Below are 21508 nucleotides of genomic sequence, written 5' to 3'. Positions count from 1 at the left end.
CAGACGACGGAGGAAGCGGACCAGCGGCAGAGGGAGGATGAACCCCGCCGGCAACCCACCCCCGCCGACGCACCGACGGAGCCGGCCCCAGCGGCGGCGCGGGCCGTGGACGAGGAGGCACGAGCTGAACTCGCGGCCATGCGGGCCCAACTGACGGAACTCCGGACCATGCTCCAGTCGCTTATGCCCCCCGCGCCACCCAACGACGTCCCCGCACAGGCCCACACCCCGAGCGAAGCACCGAACCCCCACGGGCCAGCGGAGGGTCAGCAGACGGCCCAGGCGGACGACACCACAGGCCGGGAAGCGAGAGGCAGGGCCGCGCAAAACGCCCGGGCCCCAAAGGACTTCCCCATCTTCTTCGATGGGAACCCCACGAAACTCTCGTTCTTCGTAACGAACGCCAGGGAGTTCATGGGGAGGCACGGACACTCCTACGACTCCGAAGCCGACAAGATCGCCGCCGTGGCGATCAAACTACAAGACAGGGCGGCGGACTGGTACGTCCAACTGTACGAGTCCAGCTCCCCCGCCCTCGCCACCTTCCTTGCCTTCATCAACGAGATGAAAAACTACTTCGAAGACCCCCTAGCCAAAGTAAGGGCGAAAAGCGCACTCCAAAGACTTAAACAGGGCACACGCACGGTCCCAGACTACGCCCTGGAGTTCAAAGCCCTCGCGGGGAAGGTCAGCGACTGGTCCGAGACCACCCTGCTGGAAATGTTCAAAAGGGGGCTCAATCGCGACGTTCTCCAATGGGCCCTCTACCGCGACGACCCAGAAACGCTACATGGGTGGATCCACCTCGCGGGGAAAGCCGAACACGCGCACCGCACCTTCCTCATGACAACCACGGAAGACACAAACTATGCCGGCAAAAAGGTACCCGCACCACACGTGGGGATGGCAGGCCCCATATACCCAAAAAAAGAAATTCAATCGGGAGCCCTGCGGGAAGTGTGGCAAACTAGGGCACAAGACGGTGGATTGCTTCGCCAACCGACCGCCGACCAGTGCGCCTAAACCCACCCCGAAAATTAGCCCCAAACCACCCAACCTGGGGCCGCCCCCTCACCGCCGAATGACCGTGGCCACAGCGACACCAGAGGAAGGCTGGGACGCCTACTGGGGGGAAGAGGATAACGTAGACCCCGACCAGCCGGCGGGAAAAGCTCCCCGCCTGCCCTGAAACGCGTTGCGAGGCAGGCGGTGGGACAGCAGCGCGGACCACCTCGACGGAACGGCGAAAGCCCCGTAATAATGGCAGCAATCAAACTCTCTGGCGGCAACGGAGCCACCACGGCCGCTGCACTAGTGGACTCGGGGTGCTCAAAAAACCTCATCCACCCCGACCTAGTCGCCAAACTCGACCTCCGCTGCTTCCCCCTCCCCACGCCGTTGGCATTCCACCAGCTGGACGGCTCTACAGCGGGAGGGAAACCAGCCACGCTGCAAACCGAGCCGGTCACCCTGCAAATGGGCACTCACACCGAATGCACATCGTTCGTCGTCACTCACATCGGACGGCCCATTGCAGTCCTGGGGATGCCATGGCTCGCGACAAACAACCCGCGCATCAACTGGGAGACCCGCACCTTCACATTCGGCGACGGCGAGTATCGGGCACCAGTTCCAGTGGGCAGAACCAACCCCACTGTAGGACGAGCGGAGGCGACTACACAGGACAACGCCGCTACCACAGCAGACCTACCGAAACAATACGCCGACTTCTCCGAGGTCTTCGGAGAGGCAGAAGCTGACCAACTACCCCCCCACCGCAAGACGGATTGCTGGATCGACCTACTGCCCGACGTCCCCTTACCTAGACCAAAGATCTACTCGATGACCCCGAAGGAGATGGCAACCCTCCGGGAGTTCATCGATAAAAACCTAGACAGGGGATTCATAGAGCCAGCATGCTCACCGGTCGGAGCCCCCGCATATAGCATGCATTACCTTGACAGCATCATCTTGCAAGATTTTGAACAGTTCAGCTGGGATGCCGTCGTCTCCTGCTGCCTTGTTATTAGCAATGCTTCTTAAGGCCCACTCAACCTCACTCTTCAGGATGTCTGGCTCTAGCTCACTGACCACACCGTCAAAGCTATCCCCGATATTGTTATCCTTCCTCTACAGGTCTTCTGTATATTCTTGCCACCTTTTCTTGATCTCTTCTTCTTCTGTTAGGTCCTTGCCATCTTTGTTTTTGATCATGCCCATTTTTGCCTGGAATTTACCTCCAATGTTTCTAATTTTCTGGAAGAGGTCTCTTGTCCTTCCTATTCTATTGTCTTCTTCCACTTCTGCGCATTGCTTGTTTAAAAATAATTCCTTATCTCTTCTGGCTAACCTCTGGAATTTTGCATTTAATTGGGCATATCTCCCCCTATCGCTGTTGCCTTTTGCTTTCCTTCTTTCTTGGGCTACTTCTAGTGTCTCAGCAGACAGCCATTTTGCCTTCTTGGTTTTCTCTTTCTTTGGGATGTATTTTGTTGCCGCCTCCTGAACAATGCTGCCAACTTCTGTCCAGAGTTCTTCCGGGACCCTATCTACTAAGTCCAGTCCCTTAAATCTATTCTTCACCTCCACTGCATATTCCTGAGGAATATTCGTGAGCTCATATCTAGCTGATCTGTGGGTCTTCCCTAATCTCTTTAGTCTGATCCTAAATTGTGCAAGAAGAAGTTCATGGTCTGAACTACAGTCAGCTCCAGGCCTAGTTTTTACCGACTGTACAGATGTCCGCCACCTTTGGCTGCAAAGGATGTAATCAATCTGATTTCGGTGTTGTCCATCTGGTGAAGTCCATGTGTAAAGCCGTCTCTTAGGTTGTTGGAAGAGAGTGTTTGTTATGCAGAGTGAATTGTCTTGGCAAAATTCTATCAGCCTATGTCCTGCTTCGTTTTGTTCTCCCAGGCCATACTTACCTGTAATTCGAGGTGTCATTTGACTGCCCACCTTAGCATTCCAGTCTCCTGTGATGAAAATAACATCTCTTTTAGGCGTGTTGTCCAGTAGGTGCTGCAGATCCTCATAGAACTGCTCTACTTCAGCTTCTTCAGCATTTGTGGTTGGGGCGTATATTTGGATCACTGTGATGTTAGATGGCTTGCCCTGAATTCGAATTGAGATCATTCTGTCATTTTTGGGGTTGTATCCAAGCACTGCTTTAGCCACTTTACTATTAATTATGAAGGCTACTCCATTTCTTCTGTGGTCTTCTTGTCCACAGTAGTAGATCTGGTGGTCGTTTGATGTGAAGTGGCCCATTCCAGTCCATTTCAGTTCACTGATGCCCAGAATGTCTATCTTTAATCTTGACATCTCACCAATAACTACATCCAATTTGCCCTGGCTCATAGATCTTACATTCCAGGTTCCAATGGTGTGTTGATCCTTAGAACATCGGATTCGCCGTTCACCACCAGCACCGTCGGCCGCTAGCCGTCCTTTCGGCTTTGAGCTAGCTGCATCATCACGTCTGGGGCTAGTTGAGCTCATCCTCTGTTCCTCCCCAGTAGCATTTTGACCATCTTCTGACCTGGGGGTCTCATCTTCCGATGGTATACCGACATATCTCTGGTTGTACTGATCCATTTAGTTTTCACGGCAAGAATACTGGGGTGGGTTGCCATTACCTTCCCCAGGGATCGCATTTAGTCTGACCTCTCTGTCATGACCTTCCCGTCTTGGGTGGCCCTTCACGGTTTAGCTCATGGCATCATTGAGGTGCTCAAGCTCCAGCACCACGACAAGGTAACGATCCTTTGCGGAGGCATATCTTCATAAATATAAATAATTAAAATAACCTTAAGCTCCAAACCCTCATTTACAGGGACCTGCCTCAGGCCATGATTTCCTAAACTAACCACATTTGGGAAGCTTTGCACAATATAAAGGTCAAAAATTCTTTTCCTAGTGACCTCATGGACATGTCTATGTAATTTCCTTGGCAACCATATGGAAATGATTTAAATCAACTTCCAGGATGCTTTTTTAGCTTCCTAGACTAGCCTCTGATATTTTCTAGTGGGCTTCCATCCAAACATTAACCTGGTTATAATGGCTTATAAACTTGGTTTGCTTTTTGAGATCAGGCAAGGTCTGCTAGATGCTGCCAGCTAGCAGAGCGTGCTCAACCATAAACCAAGGTTTATAAGCAACAGTGGCTTATATGATATGTTAAGTCAAAGCAAACAGTTTGTATTATGGAGGCTTAGCATGCTATTTGAATCCAGCCCAAGAGTAACCACCACTGCCACTGAAGTTAGTGGACCTTGTCAAGACTATGGCAATGGCTTCTAGTAATATCAGAAATCCTGTGTTTCCTGGGCAAAAACAAGAAGCCACACTGGAAATTGCCAGAGTGGATAATATATGTAGCTCAGGATTCAGTTGTTGGATTCTTGATGTTTTCTGAGCTTGCTTATCTTCCTGCAGACATTTCATTGCCAGGCTAGGTGATATCATCAGTGCTGGGGGAGTAAAGTTTGCTGGCTGATTATATGTGGTGGCTTGCCCTACCAGCGCTGATTGGGATAAAGTTTCTTCCTTGATTGCTCTTTGAATGGGTGATTGTTTCTCCTTTTATTGTTCCTGCTTATCTGGTGTTGGTTAAGAGGAGAATGATGAAAAAGGATGTGTTCATGTCTGTTTGCTTCTTTCCTTGACTTTAGGTTGCTTCCTTTTTTTTTAAAATATGATTTTTATCGAAACTTTTAAGAAAGAAGATAAAAACTAATACAAATTAATATGAATAAGGAAGACAAAAGAAAAAGAAAACAAGCAAAGAGAAAGCAAAAAGTGCAAGAAAAGAAAAAAGGGAAAGAAAAATGAAGAAAGAAAAAAGATACAACGATATGGGCTTAGCGGGTGGAACTGACAATGCAGCAATTTGGGGTGGGGGGGCTCAGGCAGGTTTTCCTGAAGCCCAGGAGTATTCTCCAGATAAAGGAAAATACCTGGAATCACCCCATCTGTCCTCCAGACGGCTGCTTGCAGCCAGAAGATTGTAAACAGCATTTCACGTTCAACTGGTAAGAGCTAGCTGGGAGATGGGGATGTCATCATTTTCCAAGCCATCCTGTAGCCTTAAAGGGACACTAAGAGTGGCCACCCCATTTCTAAATCACCAAATTTATATATTATTTTAAGTATGTGTACCCTAAGAGAGGCTTTCTACAGTAAGGAGAAGCTGGCTGTCTTGGTGCTTATCATTATTTATGGGATTACTTTTTAAAAAAAAAATCTTTTTTAAGTTTTGGAATTCATTTCCCTTCTAAATATCAAGGAGGACCGAGAGTAAACAATTGTCTTCCTGTTATTATTTTAGTATTAAATTTGAAGATATTAGCATTTTCCTACATGTTGAATCGGCTGATTTAAACCTTCAGCTTTCTGTTTCTACTTTCCCTTGGGAACTGTCTGCTTATCTCACTTTCACTTTGTGGAAACTTCAGAACTTTTTCATATCTTCGACTTTCACTGGTTAAGCTCCTAGGGGACGCCATAATCTACTGCGTGAGACACGGAGGATTTTAAACAGATTTTTTCTGACTTCCATCAAGATTTTAAACACCTTTTCTGACTCCTATCAAGTATGTATACAAGACATTCAGGACATTGTGGAAAATATGAGCTCTAAAATATGCCATCTGGTTGGGGATGTAGTGAATGAAATTAAGGAATTCCACAGTGATAGAAAGGTTTCTTCTAAGAATGAGATCAGGATTTCTGTTGAGATGCTGGATGAATATTGGATAGTGGAGTTGGAGAAATTTAACGAGAGAGGGATCTGCAAGCAATAAGTAAAATTGACTGTCTGATGAAATGCCATGAAAAAGAAGGGGTCATTCTGTATGGGAGGTTTTCTGAGGAGAAGTTGGAATTCTTGAGGGGGGCAGTTGGGCTGTTTGATTTTCTCAAGAGAAAAGCTCTGTGCACATTGTGGGGATATGTAAATGCTTTGGTTTATTTTGAAGTGGGATGAGGCTTGAAGAATGTTTATCTAGATCGCTTTTAGGGTTTGACTGATTTTAAGGATATGGATTAAGATTATTAGGGTATAAAAATGTTTATTTGGATGGTTTTAAGAATTTGATTTAATTATTGTTCCAACTTGTTTTTCTTTTGGGGGTTTATTAAAATTAAGATGATTAAAACTGTTGCATTATTTAGTATAATGGCAGACAATTTATGTGCTTTTTAGTTTGATTTTTATTACAGTAGACAGAAATGTATAGAATAGTAGTAGGGAGGGAATAATTAAATGAGTGTTATTTTGGGGGGGGAGTTATTTAGGAGGTTTATATGAATTTTTTTCCTTTATTTTAATATAAGGGGAGGGAGTAACTATACTTAGCAATTTTTATAATGTGCTAAAGGGGAATGATTTATAGAAATAATGTGACTTTGGTTTAATATAGAGTAAGAGATTGATTATGGAAATTTTTTATATATCCTTGCTGTTAAAAGTCGGAAGTCATATCTTTCTGTAATGTTGAAAAAAAAATTCTCTTGTGTTTTCACCCCTTTTTAGTTTTCCTTCTCTTTTTTTGTAGTTTTTTGTTTTTTGGTAGCTTTTATCTTTCTCTTGAAACTTAATAAAATTCATAATTTAAAAAAATGAACTTGTGATTTATGGCTTTGATGATTAGACAGGATAGGTTATAGAAAGAAGAGTATTCTGATGTAACTTCAGAGAGAAAGGTTAAAATATTATTGTACTTATAACTGCTGTGAAGAATATTGGAAGCCACTTCTTTGTATCTTTTTTGCTTTCTTTCACAAATGAATCATAGATGGAGCTTATCACAGTGTGTCTGTTAATGCTAAGCCTCTAGGAATTCTCTTGCATTTTTGGATCTGGCTTGGTCTAAGATGTCTACAGTTTTACAGTTGAAATTGTTGGTTTTAAACTTTCTCATGTTTAAACCTGACTCAGCCCAATCTACCTCACCAGGGTTTTTGGAAATAAAAACAAAAGTGAGGGAAGACCTTGAATTGATGCTGCCTTGAACTCTCAAAGGCAAGTCAGGATACACATTAAATAAATAAAGTAAAATAAAACAAAAGATAATCTGCCCCCAAAAGAGCAATTCTGTGAAAAAGACCTCCTTGCCTGGAATGCAGAATTCATTTTAAAATAATTCTTTGCTATTTTCAGTACTTCATCAGAGTAGACATCATTCTCCCTGTAATAGTCAGCATGTTTTCTTTATTGTAACTAGAGTTATGGAGAGCCAGTTTGGTGCAGTGGTTAAGGAACCAGGCTAGAAACCGGGAGACTGTGAGTTCTAGTCCTGCCTTAGGCACAGAGCCAGCTGGGTGACCTTGGGCCAGTCTCTCTCTCTCAGCCCTGGGAAAGCAGGCAATGGCAAACCACTTCCGAAAAACCTTGCCAAGGAAACTGCAGGGACTTGTCCAGGCAGTTTCTGAGAATTGGACAAGATTGAACAGATTAAAAAACAAACAAACAAACTAGAGTTATATTCCCCCTTTTCTTCAGGAGCTCAAGGCTGCATAAATAGCTTTCTGTCCTCCAGTGTTTCCTCACAACAGCAGTGCTGTAATCGAGACAAAGTGACCCATCCAAAGTCGTCAGCAAGTTTCCATGGCTGCTAGTAGAATAGAACCTATTCTTAACACCTTAACCACCACACCATACTGGAAACTGTAGGCAAATAGGGCTTTCCTCTGAAATTTCACTGATCAGACAGCTGAAATGTAGAGCAAAAACCTTGTTACGTTTAAGAGGACGGGGAAACCCATAATCATTCTTCTTGCAGGCAACCCTGACCTTGTCATGTTCAGAGCAAACTAATGATATTCTTTCAAAAGCTATTAGGCTGATGCCTTTGTGCACAATTAATTATTCACATGCTAGGTCAATAATTAAAATGTCCCGAATGTGTATAAAACATAACAGCTTTAAAGTTTTAGATCTGGAAAGATATGCTGTTGGCCCCAGCAGTTCAACGTAGTTAATACAAGAAACCAGGGCAACCCAAAGGAGGTGTGTGGTGGTGGGGGGTAGAATACCCTGAGGTTCAGGCTTATATACCTCACTTAAAAGTTAGTTCTGAAAAGTGGATGCAATCCAGCTCCCATTGAACTCAAAGGCCAAATTGCTTGCTGATGTCAGCAGTATAGAATCATACATCCAAACAATCCAGTCTAGTTTATTTGGATCATGCCAGTTATTGCCCACTAAACAGTGGGAACCAGTAGTGACAATAGAAAACAATAAATATCCTATGATTTGCTTTTTCCATTTCATAACATTTGAAAAACTGGCATTTCAGAAGCACAATGGTACAACATTACATTTGACATTTCTCAGTTTGTGTATTTGCCCACTAGATATCAGAAGGATAGAATTACGTTCATTCAACACTAAATATCCCCTGGGAACAGCTATGAAACTACTATAAGTCTATGTCTTTGGATACACCTTTTATCTGAAGAAGCCAATTAAGTAGCAGCTGGAGAAAGTGTGTGGGATACTTTCTTTTAGCATTGCACTAGAAATAACTCCTGCATTTTTTTCTCAACGTTCTTCATTCAATTTGGAAGAAAATGTGTTTGGCAAAAGAGAAGATAGTTTTGGTGGAATTCTTGTGGGTGAGATATAGAGCCTTGCACTTCAGATTTTGGTAAATATTATTTTCTTTAATGAAATAAAGATAAAGTCTCCCTTGAGCTGAGCTCAAGTCCAAAGCACCTGTCCGTGAGGTTGTCTTGGCAGCAGAATGGAAGCCACAGGCCACTGTCTTCTTCCAGGAATTTTTTCTTGACTTCCCAATCTAGCTTTCAGTCCTGAGATTTCCTGGTTGTCCTCTGTCTAAGAGCTCTGCTAAGCTTTCTGAGATCAGCCAAATTTGCCTATGTGTTGCCTCCCAGCTGGGCTTAAATTTTAAAATATAGAAAAAAAATTAGAAAGATTCCTAACAATGATTACTCAAATATCACCGAGTTCAGTGATATTTACAGTATACTAAATCCAAGTGGGCAAGTGATAGTGGCCAAGAGAGATCCTAAGACTTTTTTCTTGGACGGGAGGGGCTGTTATGCAAATATAGGCAGGTTGTATGGAGATGTCAGGGGCTGAAAAAGATGAGCAGATTTCTCCCCCATATATATGATAGCAACTTAACCTGATTATTGTCGTAGCAACTGGGGCTCTTGAGCATACTTCAAGGAGCAAAAGAGCCAACAGATGTAAATTGGCCATACTTTGAACAGTTTGGTATGCTAATAGCTACACTATAGAGAACGATTCCACATGGAAGCCTGGCCTGGCATAAAGTGAGACTGTGAGGGCCTGGCATGAAGTTGGGTATTTTGGACCAAGTGCTGAAAAAATCTGGCCCTAGCTGCAAATACTTATTTCACCCCAGTCTCAATCCATTTACTCAACACCTTTTGAATATTGACTAGTCATTGTCTGAGAACCTTAAAGAGGGCACTGAAATTGGGGCCCTGCACTACAGTATATTAAGTAATGTACCACACCAGGAGCTCCTGTGTAGTTTTCTCTTGCACATCCAGGTTGCAATTTTAATGGGGATTTCTGGTGAAGGGGAATGGAGGCAGGTCGGGCAATGTAGGAGCTCGTGAGACTTAAAAAACCACAACGCAGAACAGCTGGTGGTCTTGCGGAGTTGGAGCGATGGACAGACCATGGAGGCGACGCTGAAAAAGAGCATTGCTGGTGAAGAACTCCAGCGGCTTCGGAACAGCAGGCGAAAGTCTCACTTTCTCTCTTACTACTTTCACTTTCACCACAGCAAGAAAATAGCTGAGAAGCCAGGAGGTAAAATCAGTACAGACCGCGTGAGTAGCCTAGTATCCTAGGCACTTCTGCTGCCCCCTTCATTTCTACTAAAAGAAATAATAACTTCTAATTAAAGAAAAGAAAAAAAAAGGAAACTTTCTGAGCGGAGGAAAAAAAAACTCTACACTTCTGGAGGAAAAATTTCTATTGCAAGTTTCCATTGGAAAAGGAACTAATTTGATTAATTAATTTCTATCACCATATTGTACTGTACTGAAGTTATATATAAGACTATTTTGAATTGTATATTTTGATATAGATACTATATATTGCTTTATATAAATATACTCTATTAGGGGTAGTTCCTGGGCCAATCAAACAAGGTTCTATATAATATTAAAAATGAATACAAGGAGACACAATAGGAGAGGCACAGAGGCTGGGGAAGGAGAATGGCTGAAAGCCATGTTTGAGGACTTTACACAAAAAACCATTCAAAACATTACTCAAAATCTAACACAATTATTGGAGGAGAAAATAGATGGATTTGAAAAAAGATTAGACCAAAAGTTAGAGATGATGGATAAAAAAATGAAAGCAGAAATTCAAGATGTAAGAGAAAGAGTTGAGAAATTAGAAACAGAGAAAGATAATAAATTAGATCGGCTAACTGTGCTAGAGTTAAAAGAAAAAGAATATTGTGTCAGACTCAGGGGAGTAACTGAAAGGAAAGAGGTAGAAATTCAAGAAACAGTAGTACAAATGCTTGCAAACTTAATTGATTGGGAGGAAGAGAGGCTAGAAGAAGATATAGACAAAATGTTCAGAGTTAATTCAAAATATGCTAAAACCCATCAGAAACCAAGAGATATAATAATTGAATTCTCTAGAAAAAAGACAAAATAATTGATAATACAGGCTTCCTATGGAAAAAAATATCAATACTGAAGAAGATATTATGATATTGAAGGAAATACCATTGAGAATTCTGAAAAAAAGAAAAGAATATTCTTTTCTTACAGTGGTTTTAAAAAGAAATAAAATTCCCTTTAGATGGGAAATACTAGAGGGAGTTAGTGTTACATTTCAGCAACACAGATATAAATTGAATACTATCCCCAAAGCTCAAGAATTCCTTAAAAAATACAAGAAAGATTTGGAACAAGATAAAGATAGAAGAGATAGGTCAGAAAGTAAAGAAAGTAAAGGGAAACTTTTGAATTCAGAAGAACAGAGTATAGAGGAAATAGCCTCAAGTTCCAAAGAATTTGCAGTACTTCTTTCCAACGAATGAACTAAAATGTCTGTCTTGGAATATAAATGGAGCTAATACTCTAGCCAAAAGGAAAAAAAAAAGTTCATTACTTATATAAACTAAAACAAGATATTATATGCATTCAAGAAACCCATGTTGGGAAAAAGGATATTAAATACTTGAAAAATAAAAAAAAACTAGGAAATGAATATATAGCCGTAAGGGGGGAAAAATGGAATTGTAATATATGTGAAGCCCCATCTAAATCCTAAATTAATAAATGCCGATAAAAATGGGAGATATATAATAATAGAAATACAAATACAAAATTCTAAAGTAATATTGGTTGGAGTATATGCCCCCAATGACAATCAGAAAATTTTTTACCAAAAATTGTTAAATGAACTTTCTGAATTGCCATATAATAACTGGATTATGATGGGTGACTGGAATGGGGTTATTCTACCCACTATTGATAGGAAAGGGACGCGGTGGCGCTGCGGGTTAAACCGCTGCGCTGCTGAGCTTGCCGATCGGAAGGTCGGCGGTTCAAAACCGCGCGGCAGGGTGAGCTCCCGTTGCTCGTCCCAGCTCCTGCTCACCTAGCAGTTCGAAAGCATGCAAATGTGAGTAGATCAATAGGTACCGCTTCGGCGGGAAGGTAACGGCGTTCCGAGTTGTCATGCTGGCCACATGACCCGGAAGTGTCTATGACAACGCCGGCTCTAAGGCTTAGAAACGGAGATGAGCACCGCCCCCTAGAGTTGGACACGACTGGACTTTACGTCGAGGGAAACCTTTACCTTTACCTTTATTGATAGGAAATCAGAAAAACAAATTAAAAACAACCAGGGAAAATTACCCCAATCATTTTTTGATATTACAGAAAATTTGGCCATTGTAGATGCCTGGAGACATAAAAATGATATGGCAAGAGACTATACATTTTACTCAGATAGATTTAAATCATTCTCCAGGATCAACATGATATGGCTATCAATAAACTTGGCAAACAAAATTCTAGATATAACAATTCTCCCCAAAACTTTCTCTGACCATAATCCAGTTCAATTAGTTATAAAACTTCATCCAAAAAACTATAGATGGAGATTAAATGAAACTTTGCTGAGAAATAAAGAATTTTTGGAAGACTGTAAAAAGAAACTAAATGGATTTTTTGAATGGAACCTAAATAACGAAGTAAATATTGGAACAGTATGGGATACCAGCAAGGCTTATATGCGAGAGTATTTTATGTACTTAAACAGATGTTTAAAAAGAACATCACAACAAAAACTCCAAACAGTTCTAGATTAAATTAAGATAAAAGAAAAAGATCTCCAAGCAAAATCATCAGATGAGGGCATAAATCATCAAATAAAAATTTTACAACAACAAGTAAAAATACTTACAACAGACGAAATTGAAAGGAAATTGAGATATATTAAACAAAGAAACTTTGAACATGCCAATAAAGCTGGTAAATAGCTAGCATATAAACTAAGAAAAGATAGGGGGGGAAATTATTACCAAAATTCAAGAAAATGAGATAGATCTAGTTGATAATGAAAAAATTAAAAAGGCGTTCTATAATTTCTTTACAAACTTATATAAGAAACAAGAAGTTTCAATTGATAAAATTGAAAATTATCTATTAAAACATAATCTAAAGAAATTATCCAAAGATAAAAAGCAATAGTTAACTCTATTACAACTCAAGAAATTATAGACGCGATTAAAAAATTGAAAACAGGTGAAGTACCAGGACCAGATGAATTTTCAGCAGGTTACTATAAATATTTTCAAGATAAAATTCTAGTACTTCTCAAAGACCTATTAAACTCGATTCTGACAGGAAATACAATACCTAAGTCCTGGACTGAGGCAAATATTATAATTCCAAAAGAAAAACAAGATCCGACATTATGTAAAAACTATAGACCTGTTTCTCTATTAAATAATGATTATAAAATATTTACTCTAATTTTAACCGAGAGATTAAAAATTATACTCCAAGAAATAATTAATCATGATCAAAATGGCTTTTCACCTCAAAGATATATAAAAGATAATATAAGGACTGTTCTGAACGGAGTATGCTCAAACTCATAATGAAAAACATATTACGCTGTTATTCTTGGACGCGGAAAAAGCTTTTGACAACCTAAATTGGAATTTTATGTTTAAGACCTTAGAAATTATGGATTTTGGTGATATATTTATAAATGCAGTAAAATCAACTTATATTTCAAAAAGCTAGAATTGTAGTAAATGAAGATACAACACAAGAATGCTTAATAGAAAAAGGAATGAGACAAGGCTGTCCATTATCCCCTCTATTATTCATATTAGTACTTGAAGTACTAACAGAAGACATTAGAAAAGACCATCAGATAGAAGGAATAAAGATAAAACAAGAAATATATAGAGCTTTTGTGGATGACCTAGCTATTACTCTGCAAAACCCACAAACTTCAATTGACTATCTATTAAAGAAATTACAAGAATATGGAGAATTAGCCAGTTTTAAAATCAACAAACAGAAAACAAAAATGATAAATTTAAATATTTCACAAAACAATCAAATTATGTTAGAAAATAAATCAGGATTTAATAATGCTAAAAAAAGTTTGATACTTAGGGATAGAAATTACAGCCAAGACTAGTGACCTATTTCAAAATAATTACATAAAAATATGGAAGGAAATTAAACAAGATCTATCAAGATGGGAAAATTTAAGTCTATCACTTATGGGACGAATTTCTACAATTAAAATGAATATTTTGCCTAGGATACTATTCTTATTCCAAACCATTCCGATATTATTAACAGATAAAACCTTTAAAACATGGCAAAAAGATCTTTCAAAGTTTATATGGCAAGGGGAAAAAAACCAGGAATAAAATTTAAACTATTACAGGATGCCAAAGAAAGAGGAGGTTTGGATCTACCTGATTTTAGGTTATACTATGAGGCATGTGGTCTATTATGGCTAAAGGAATGGATTACTTTGAAAAATCATAAACTGCTAAATTTAGAAGGACATGATTTAAAATTTGGATGGCATGGGTTTTTACAGTATAACAAATTTAAAGCAAATAAAGTGTTTAATAATCGTTGTATCAGAAGGTCTATTTTTAGAATTTGGGAAAAATACAAGCCCATATTAACATCGAGTCTACCACTATGGATCTCCCCTCAAGAAGCCTTTGCAAGGCGAGAAAAGATAGAAAAACATAAATGGTTAAAATATTCAGATTTATTAAAGTTCAAGGGGACTAAGTATATAATGAAAACTAGAGAAGAATTGGAAAAAGAGGGATATCCATGTCATTGGTTTATGTACATCCAATTAAAAGAACAATTTAAAGTAGATACGAAGCATTATAAATTTACAAAAGAATCATCCTGGTGGCATAATCAAGTCTATGCCAATAATGACCATATGATCTCTAAAACTTATAAAATATTACTACGAATGAGAATGGTAAATGTACAAATTAAGGACTGTATGACCAAATGGGAGAAAAATTCTGGACATGATATTGAATGTGATTATTGGGAAAAGATGTGGACTAAGGGGTTAAAATTTACACTTAATTATAATTTGAAAGAAAACTTCTATAAAATGTTTAGGTGGTATATAACTCCAGATAAATTATCTAAAATGTTCAAAAACACTTCAAATATCTGCTGGAAATGCAAAAAAGGAATAGGAACTTTATATCATATGTGGTGGACTTGTGTAAAAGCCAAGAAATTCTGGACATCTATCCATAATATTATTTGTAAAATGTTGGCAGTAGATATTTTTATACCTACTGGGCTTTATGGACAAAGACTTAGAAAAAAAACATGGAAAACTTTTATTTTATCTGATCACTGCGGCCCAAATCATCTATGCTTCAAAATGGAAAGAAGAACATGTCCCATCAGTTGAAGAAAGGACAATCAAATCTTTGGACTTAGCACAGATGGCACGACTCACGGATCAACTAAATGATAAAAACACAGATGATTTTTAAAATGATTGGAACCCCTTTTTAAAATACGTTGAATCAACGCAAAAAGTTTTAATGGATATATAAAATGTAAATATTAATTATACTAATTATATAATCTAAATAGAAATACAGATGTTATATTAGAGGATTATGAAAAGAAGATAACATGTCAAGGTACCAAGATCCACTGCTTAGATAGTTGGAAATCCTGCTTTTTTTTCTTTCTTTTCTCTCTTCTTTTCTTTTCTTTCTATAAGTAGTAGTATTGTAATGTGTTATTGTGTTTATATGTAAGTCTATGTTTAAATGTTTTATCTAATAAAACTAATAAATTTGCTAGCAAAAAAAAAGGTTGCAATTTTAATGATGTGCTTTAATCTGGGAGTAAATGCTATTCAGCTTACATTTGAGTAAACATCTATTAGAATCACACTCTAAAGCATGTGAAATGCTTAATAGAAAAATGATAGGGGTCCTAGTCATTATTATGGATGAGAGGCAGTGGTGGAATAGAGACAAAAAGAAATATACCTGTTGTTCTCTACAATATTTTATCCTTCTTGTAACAAAGAAATATATGAATACACTAAATATGTGGTATTTATTGATAAGAAAGCCTTGGGCAAGCTGGAATGAATGTATTGTGCCCATTAATTTGATTCAGCCCTTTGTTCAAAATAGTTACCAACCTATATATAGTTAAAGGTGCTTGACCATCTGTTTACTGAAAAGCTGATTTTTCAGGTACTTCTAAATGGATCATTGCTATTGATGAAAAGGCATTGTAGTAAAAAAGAGGATGGAAGAAACTCTAGGAAACATCAGAAAGCTACAAACTGAAGATGAGGTTATTTAACCCCCATTACATTTCATTAATGAAACAGGAAGATTATAAATACCTCTCCAGAAAGTACTCCCTGTTGGAATTATCAGGGATCAGCTCAGCATTGTCTCATAAGCATAAGGGGGGTCACTCTAGCAAATCACATCTTTATTGTGCTTGTGGGATGTCACGTGGGTCACCTGACTTCCTCTTCCTCCTTCTTCTTGGGCTTGGGGGTTAACAGTCTCCATTACCTCGTGGGCAGTCATGCAAGCAGGGGGGTCTGCAAAATGCAGCTCCTCACCCTTTCTATTCCACATAGAAAGTGTCTACAAAGAGCCAGTGGTGATTAAGTGCTTTCTACTATGAATCTACTTGTATCCAGATCTACTGAATAAAAGTAAACTATCTCTATTTTCTTCATCTAACTACAGTGTGAAGACTGAATGTATTTCTGAACATAATTAAGCTTAATGTGTAACTTCTCCTTTGGTTCACACTTCTACTCTGCAAGATTGCTGTTACCTGCTTGGAGTTCTTTTATTAACCTTTAAAAACTCCATCACTCCCCTGCTCCTGGACTATATCTAGTCAATGTCTCTCCATTGAGGAGATGCTTTCTGACCCAGCAGAGACTTCCATCAACTGAAGTGAAGGGAAGCAAGTTCTCACAGTTCACCATCAGTCCAGCAGTCCTCCAAACCATCTCCAAGCTTTTACAAAGGGTCCCTAAACTCTCTGGAGCAGATTTGAGAGGCACCAGGCATGGAAAGGAGGAGGAAAGTGTATGCAATGGAAGGGGAATAAGTAAAAATTAACTGTCTTCAAGTTCCTCTGATGAAAGCCTCCAGCATATCAAAGACAATGCCATCAACATGCTATTTTTAACTGAGTACTGCCACTGCATCCATATTCTTTCCATCACTTACTTTACAGCAAATTCATTCCCCAGTCTTCATTGATATGGAAGGATCAGTGCTGCATGTGCTAAATTAGGTTTATTGCTATTTTAGAATTTATAAGGGATAGGGTTAGGAATATTTTGTGGAGACTGGGGTAAAGGGATTTTTTTTTAATTCACAATCTGAAATGTAGGAAAACAGAATTGGGACTTTGGGTGGGGACAATGGCAGCTTGAGCTGGTTTTTTCTGCTGTCTGTGGGTTGATCTGTCAGAGTGGCTTTTTTTCTTGGGCTCAGGCAGGCTTCCTTGGAGCCCAGAAGTGTTCTCCAGATTAAGGAGAACCCCAGGAATCACCCCATGTATTCTCTGGATGGCTGGCCACAGCCAGAAGACTGCAAAATGGTGTTTCACAATCAACTGGTAAGCAATCAGCTGGGAGGTGGGGCGGCATCTTCTTCCCAAGCCACTCTGAAGCCAAAATGGACATTAAAGCTGCCCACCCCATTTCTACAGCACTAAGTTTGTTTTGTTTGAAGTTTACCAAAGATAGGCCTTCTACAACAAAGAAATGCGGAATCTCTTGGTGATTCTCATTATTTTTGAAGATTATTAACTTGATAATTTGGCTTTTTATATATAATTTGGTAAATTTATATTTAAAGAATTTGTTTTTTATTGCTTTTTTATTAAAGTTATTTTTGAGGAATATAAAACTCTCTGTTGAATCTGCGGACTGGAGTTCTGATCTATTTGCTTTCACTTTCCCATGGGAATGCTATTTGTTATTACTTTTTATTTTCTTGATTGGCCACACCAGAGATAAAAATGCTGGAGAGAGTGTTCAGTTACAGTGCTAATGGCTTTACCTTCCTGAGGCATCAGAGGGCGCCATAATCTATCTTACTGTTAAGATATATGGAGGAAATTAATTTGATATTTAAAGATCTCTACAATGCTGTCATTCAAGTCTTAGAGCATTTCACAGAATTTGTGGAGTCCAAATTGTCACAAGAATCGAGAGAAACAGATAAGGCTGAAAACTACCTTAAGAATAAAGTGGTTTCTCCAAAGGAAAAGATGAGTTTGGTGACTTAACATTTAAATAGTCAAAGGAAAATTGTGTTGTCGAAAGTTGAAGATAAGAAGACAGTGTTGCCACCACACCATGATCAAGAAAGAGAATTAAACTCTAAAGGCTGGAAGATTTTGGACAAATATTTGGGCTTTTTAAAGCAGGTTGTAGAGAATCAAATTCACTTACTTCAGAGTGGAAGAATACATTTAAACAGCATCCCAACATCACTATTACATCACATTTTATGGAGGATGTCAAAAAAGTCAAGATGGCAGTCATGACTCTCTAACAGTGTTTCTCAACCTTGGCAACTTTAAGCTGTGTGGACGTCAATTCCCAGAATTCCCCAGCCAGCAGTGGAGTTGACGTCCACACGGCTTAAAGTTGCCAAGGTTAAGAAACACTGCTCTATAATCAAAGCCCACCTCTTTTTTACATGCATTGTGACTGGCTTTGATCACATTGTTGTGGTCACCCTCTTGACTTTTTGATCCCCCCTGTGGGTGCCCCTAATTATATGATCAGACTTATTGATTTCATGAGCATATTATAGATGTTGTCCATACAATGCTTAACTTTGATGCATATCCAGTTTTCAGAGTTATATGTGCTTATGCCAAAGTCGATGCATGGCACATTGGGGCTTCTGCTATAGCTGACAACTTACAAAAGGACTGAAGATACATCTGTGTTATTTATGTTACTGGGAAAAGGTATTACCTCCGTGGATTTTAGTTGTAACCTGATTTTAGATGTGACATGAAAAACTGTTCATGTATGCAGACACCTACCCACACATCCTGACTCTAGGGTCAATTAAATTGAGCAAATAAAGAAAATTAGCTTCTTTGGTGCCATCAAGCTCTTTTAATTACAAACTCAAGCACTAAATGCTGACAATTAGGTAACCAAACAGGCTGCCAAGTGATGGACTGAACACAAATCTACAGTAGATCAGCTGGGGGAAAGCAAACCTAGATCAGCAAACTTCATGACTATTTAGTGACAGTGGATCATGCTCATTAGCCAGAAAAGGCTTGGTGTCTGTTGCAGGGAAGACTCAGAAATGCAAGGGAGGGATAGAACAGAGCAGTGTGGAAAAAAATCAAGTTTGGCTATTTATCTCTGGCTAGGACTAGGAATATAAGCACTCTTGTTAATACATGAAGATTCTTAGGGATGTATGACAACCTTTTTTGCTGCTGTTCCTTCTTCCTTCTCACGTTGTGGATCTAGCATCAGTCACCCCAGCTATGAAACTAGCCTGTCTTTAGGCTGTCTTCCACTTTGGTCTTCTGATAATTTATATTGCCTTTTCCCATATCCTTCTAGCTTTATGTTTTCCATTTTGGAGTAAGGTGAACAGAACTCGGTTTCTAAACTGGTAAATAAAAGATCTAGGATGAACAGCTGGATAGCCACATTTACAGAAGAGGTCCAATTCATTTGTTGTTGTTTATTCGTTTAGTCGCTTCTGACTCTTCGTGACTTCATGGGCCAGCCCACGCCAGAGCTTCCTGTCGGTCGTCAACACCCCCAGCTCCCCCAGGGACAAGTCCGTCACCTCTAGAATATCATCCATCCATCTTGCCCTTGGGCGGCCCCTCTTCCTTTTGCCTTCCACTCTCCCTAGCATCAGCATCAGCATCTTCTCCAGGGTGTCCTGTCTTCTCATTATGTGGCCAAAGTATTTCAGTTTTGCCTTTAATATCATTCCCTCAAGTGAGCAGTCTGGCTTTATTTCCTGGAGGATGGACTGGTTTGATCTTCTTGCAGTCCAAGGCCTTCTCAGAATTTTCCTTCAACACCACAGTTCAAAAGCATCTATCTTCCTTCTCTCAGCCTTCCTTATGGTCCAGCTCTCGCAGCCATATGTTACTAGGGGGAACACCATTGCTTTAACTGTGCGGACCTTTGTTGTCAGTGTGATGTCTCTGCTCTTAACTATTTTATCGAGATTTGTCATTGCTCTTCTCCCAAGGATTAAGCGTCTTCTGATTTCCTGACTGCAGTCAGCATCTGCACTAATCTTCGCACCTAGAAATACAAAGTCTTTCACTGCTTCTACATTTTCTCCCTCTATTTGCCAGTTATCAATCAAGCTGGTTGCCATAATCTTGGTTTTTTTGAGGTTTAGCTGCAAGCCAGCTTTTGCACTTTCTTCTTTCACCTTCATCATAAGGCTCCTCAGTTCCTGTTCGCTTTCAGCCATCGAAGTGGTGTCATCTGCATATCTGAGGTTGTTAATGTTTCTTCCAGCGATTTTAACTCCAGCCTTGGATTCCTCAAGCCCAGCTTGTTGCATGATGTGTTCTGCGTACAAATTGAATAGGTAGGGTGAGAGTATACAGCCCTGCCGTACTCCTTTCCCAATCTTAAACCAGTCTGTTGTTCCGTGGTCTGTTCTTACCGTTGCTACTTGGTCGTTATACAGATTCTTCAGGAGGCAGACGAGATGACTTGGTATCCCAATACCACTAAGAACTTGCCACAATTTGTTATGGTCCACACAGTCAAAGGCTTTAGAATAGTCAATAAAACAGAAATAGATGTTTTTCTGAAACTCCCTGGCTTTTTCCATTATCCAGCGGATATTGGCAATTTGGTCCCTAGTTCCTCTGCCTTTTCTAAACCCAGCTTGTACATCTGGCAATTCTCGCTCCATGAATTGCTGAAGTCTACCTTGCAGGATCTTGAGCATTACCTTACTGGCATGTGAAATGAGTGCCACTGTTCAATAGTTTGAACATTCTTTCGTGTTTCCCTTTTTTAGTATGTGGATATAAGTTGATTTTTTCCAATCTGATGGCCATTCTTGTGTTTTCCAAATTTGCTGGCATATAGCATGCATTACCTTGACAGCATCATCTTGCAAGATTTTGAACAGTTCAGCTGGGATGCCGTCGTCTCCTGCTGCCTTGTTATTAGCAATGCTTCTTAAGGCCCATTCAACCTCACTCTTCAGGATGTCTGGCTCTAGCTCACTGACCATACCGTCAAAGCTATCCCCAATATTGTTATCCTTCCTATACAGGTCTTCCGTATATTCTTGCCACCTTTTCTTGATCTCTTCTTCTTCTGTTAGGTCCTTGCCATCTTTGTTTTTGATCATGCCCATTTTGGCCTGGAATTTACCTCCGATGTTTCTAATTTTCTGGAAGAGGTCTCTTGTCCTTCCTATTCTATTGTCTTCTTCCACTTCCGCGCATTGCTTGTTTTAAAATAATTCCTTATCTCTTCTGGCTAACCTCTGGAATTTTGCATTTAATTGGGCATATCTCCCCCAACACTGTTGCCTTTTGCTTTCCTTCTTTCTTGGGCTACTTCTAGTGTCTCAGCAGACAGCCATTTTGCCTTCTTGGTTTTCTCTTTCTTTGGGATGTATTTTGTTGCCGCCTCCTGAACAATGTTGCGAACTTCTGTCCAGAGTTCTTCCGGGACCCTATCTACTAAGTCCAGTCCCTTAAATCTATTCTTCACCTCCACTGCATATTCCTTAGGAATATTAGTGAGCTCATATCTAGCTGATCTGTGGGTCTTCCCTAATCTCTTTAGTCTGATCCTAAATTGTGCAAGAAGAAGTTCGTGATCTGAACTACAGTCAGCTCCAGGTCTTGTTTTTACCGACTGTATAGATGTCCGCCACCTTTGGCTGCAAAGGATGTAGTCAAT

This window comes from Candoia aspera, chromosome 1 (genome assembly GCF_035149785.1).
Source record: "Candoia aspera isolate rCanAsp1 chromosome 1, rCanAsp1.hap2, whole genome shotgun sequence".
Taxonomy (NCBI): Eukaryota; Metazoa; Chordata; class Lepidosauria; order Squamata; family Boidae; genus Candoia; species Candoia aspera.
This window is presented reverse-complemented; position numbering follows the sequence as displayed.